This window comes from Octopus bimaculoides, chromosome 4 (assembly GCF_001194135.2).
Source record: "Octopus bimaculoides isolate UCB-OBI-ISO-001 chromosome 4, ASM119413v2, whole genome shotgun sequence".
NCBI lineage: Eukaryota > Metazoa > Mollusca > Cephalopoda > Octopoda > Octopodidae > Octopus > Octopus bimaculoides.
In genome coordinates this window covers 99328691-99332669 of record NC_068984.1, presented here as the reverse complement: position 1 = coordinate 99332669, position 3979 = coordinate 99328691, and the positions used below count along the sequence as shown (strand labels likewise).

The following is a 3979-nucleotide window of genomic DNA, read 5'->3' as shown; positions in this document are numbered from 1 at the left end:
AAAAAGAGAAGCTGCACGTATAACACATAACTTAGAAGCAGCGCCACAGATGTACCAACACACACGAGATTGAAACATAACCGACCTCACACACTTCTCATGAGGAATTCCGGAAGAAGCTTTGTGAGACCACTACTGAGACGCTTCCGAAAAAAAGAAAACCGTTGGAAAACAGTTTATAGCAGAGACTCCATCTAAGAAGATCTGAAGAAGGAACTGTAATTCCGAAATATCATCGGACTATAGATAACCAAATTACAACAGGTATATAGTCCATTTTTTGTTTTATAGTGCATTGTTGTACCATTCTAAACTTTTTATTCTTTACTATAAAATGCAATATCATTTAGAATAAAATAAGTTAACCATTGCAGAAATTTGAAAAACAATAGATTGCAAATAGTTACTAGAATTTACAAAATGATGATGTAAAATGATATTTTCTGGATTAACTTATGATTAGGATGTGTAGAAAATATGAATGGTTATAAATAATAACAATAATTTAATTATAGTTGTAGTCCTTTATTTTCTACGTAAATCCAGAAGTGTAGATCTCTTCCGGTCTAATGGCAATATAACTGAAATTAGTAAACCATTAGGTGTCCTTTCAAAGATTGTGAAAATACTGGTTTGAAAATATACTGTTGTTCATGCAAGGAAATGTTACAAGTTTCAAATTACAACATTAATAAAAGTAAGGTTTATATAAATGTGATTGTAGGAAATGAATTATACATATGTTCATGTGTGTAATCAGTTGAGTGTTGAGTGTCAGATGTGGCAGAAGTGGGTAAGTGTTGCTGAGTTAAAAGAGAAGGGAATAACATGCGCTTGTAATTTAGTGAAATGGAGATTACAGCAAGTTGTTTATTCATTCAGTTTAAACATGTTTTGTTGGTTAAGACGGCTGAGACTGTGAGTGGAGAAATGACCGATTCTTATTTGTTGAAGTTGTTCTGCTAGGTTATAGTTGAAAAAGAGCACAAAAGGCTTGGAAATAGAAGTATCAAAATTGCTGCTGTTCAGTTCAACTGTGACATGGAGGGTGATGCACCAAGAAGTGATATCAGGTGAAGAAGCAGGAAATTTGACATGTCTCATTTTTAGAAATACTGACATCAACTGGAAATCTCCATAGAAATGGTGCTAGTGACAGACTTAACTTAAGAGATGAAGAAGGTAAAGTCTTGAAGTCAGTGCAGACAGTCTTTCAGTGTTGTACAGTCTCTCTCAGGCAGCACTTGCTACACAACAGCAGAAAAAATAAATACATTAACTCAGTGCTGAAAAATGAAGAGAACAATATTGTACATGCTGACAGCCGGCTCCTCTGGAAGCAAACTCTTCCAGATAACATCAAAACAGGTGGACTAACATACCTCAAGAAGATCAGGTGGACTAACATACCAAGAAGATCTGGATGTGAAATGCTCAACAAAGACCATGCATGGTTCCAAAGACTTGAAGACGACAGTAATATTGACATGAAGCATAACCTCTCTTGGACTTGTGGCTACTACATCACATCACACTTTGAATGCTATGCATTTGCAACTGAAGAATAGGAAATTGCTACTAAATTCCTAATAAACAAAAAAGACAGTGAAGCCATTGGAGTTCCAAGATGCAACTGAAAATGTAGATTATGCCGTATATCATCTGTGGAAGACATCACACATGTGATTAGCACCTGCTCAAAAATGTCATCAAAGTACTAACTCTCAATGCAACTCGACACTGTTGCAAAAGCAATATACAATGCCATTATAGAGAATACTCCTGTCATTGAATATATACACAAATATCAACACCAGGAATAATGGGGGAATATTCCCATCAAAACATCTGTCAAGTATAAATATAAGATGTTGGATATTGTTGTTTGGAACAGACAAGAAATATGTACCATCACAGAGGTCACCTGTCCTGCTGATGTGAATATCTCTTTGAAAATAAAGCAAAAGAGGATAACTATGGGCAACTGCTTTGAAACCTCCAGCTTCTATATTCAGATTTTAAATTCACAATTTTACCATTAATAATCAGTGCATTTTATTATATGAGTAAATGTCTAAGTGACAATCCAGTTAAGGTAGGGTTTTCAGAAAAAGAAATTACCAAACTCGCACATGACAAATATGTATCAGTAGAATTGTAAAATTATGCAAGACTTTTCTCACGTTTAGAACAGAACATCGCTTTTGTTATCTACATTCTAGTAATGAAGCTTTGTATCCCCTCATGAAGAATTTAAATAATTAAAAGCAGAAGAGAACATACATACATACATACATGTACATACATACATACATACATGTACATACATATATCTATTAGTGGCACAGTGAAGATTTGTCAAACATTCCACAAAGTCTCCATCTGAGATTCTTATGTGAATAGATGCACATGCTTGGATGTATGCATCGACAGTTGAACCTGCACACCAAATCAACTACATATTTACAAACACCAGAAACTCTCTTAACTTAAAAAAGTCTTCATTGCCTTGTTAGTAACTGGCTTGAAAACTCTCAAGAACTGAAATAAAACTCAAAGAAAAAGCACACACACACACACATGCACACGCACTCATATATATATGTGTGTGTGTGTGTGTATCTATGTATGTAAATGAGGTTTCCATACACCCAGTAGATATGTATAAATACAGTCCAATATCTTCAGTATGTGCAGTCTATCTGGTTTACCTCACTTTTTATTTTACATTCCACAATCATTATCTCTCTCTTTCTCTCTATGTATATATATATATATATATATATATATATATATATATATATATATATATATATATATATATATATATATATATATATATATGTATGTATGTATATCATCCAATTCATTTATCCCAAGTCCACTTCCTAGTGAAGTTTTCCTTGCTGTAGATATAAAGGCTGTTATTTAATGTAATCTCTATGGTACTTGCACTGCAGTGTGTGAGTGTGTATATGTGTGAATCTGTTTGTGTGTGTATATGTGTGTATGTGTGCATGTGCATGTAGGTTTCACCCTTAAGTCCATTTGGAAACAAGAGTCGTTCTACTTCCTACCTCACTACTCAACACTGTTCTTGTGACACGCTTTGTTACCACAGCTTCTGATTGACTTTCACATCATAACATTCTTCACTGCGCACACAAGCACACATTAAACTTGCATACAGCTACACCCTCGCTTTCTTTATCTCTTTCACTCTCTTTCTGTTTTCCTTTTTATTTCTCTCTCTCTCTCTCTTTCTCCCTCTTATGCTATGTTTCGCTTTCCCTTTGACGTATTCCATTCTTTCTGTAACGAGCTTGGTTTTTGCTTCTTTGATCCCCTCATTATCTCACCATTTTTTCGCCTTTCTCTCTCTATAGTGTTCTCTTTCACTCCTGCTGTTTCTCTCTCCTCCTTTCTCTCCTCTTTTCCCCTTCTCTCTCCTTTAAATATCTCCCTTTTCCTTTGCTTTTAATCTACCAATTTCACTACTTACATCTCTCGCTATCTATCTATCTATCTAGCTATATATGTCTGTCTGTCTGTCTATTTGTCTGTCAGTCTCTCTCTGTCTCGGTTCCCCACTCTTGTTATCCTTTCTCTATCTAACTCCAACTGTATCTCTCTCTCTCTCTCTCCTACTCTTTTCCTCCCCACACATTCTCAATACTTCTCACACCCTTTCCTCCCTCCCTACTCCTATGTTTTTCCTTCACTCTGTCACTCTCTTTTATTTTCTCTTTCTCCATCTCCCTCTGTTCTTCTCTTCCTCTCCACATTTCTCTTTTACTCCCTCCTCTCTCTCTCTCTGTCGGCCTTTCGATCTGTCTGTATTTTGTCTATCTGCATGTGTGTGTGTGTGTCTGTCTCTGTTTCTCTGTTTCTCTCTCCCTCACTCTCTCTCTCTCTCTGTCGGCCTTTCGATCTGTCTGTATTTTGTCTATCTGCATGTGTGTGTGTGTGTCTGTCTCTG

General features: G+C 35.8%; 1 long non-coding RNA gene across 1 annotated transcript in view; it reads left to right on the top strand.

Annotated features, from left to right (window-relative positions):
- The first annotated feature begins 9 nt into the window (after window positions 1-9).
- LOC128247613 (uncharacterized) overlaps window positions 10-3979 on the top strand; it is a 64921-nt gene continuing 60951 nt past the window's right edge. Inside the window, exon 1 of the long non-coding RNA XR_008263982.1 lies at window positions 10-264. This is a non-coding gene — a long non-coding RNA (uncharacterized LOC128247613). The remainder of the gene's footprint in view (window positions 265-3979) is intronic.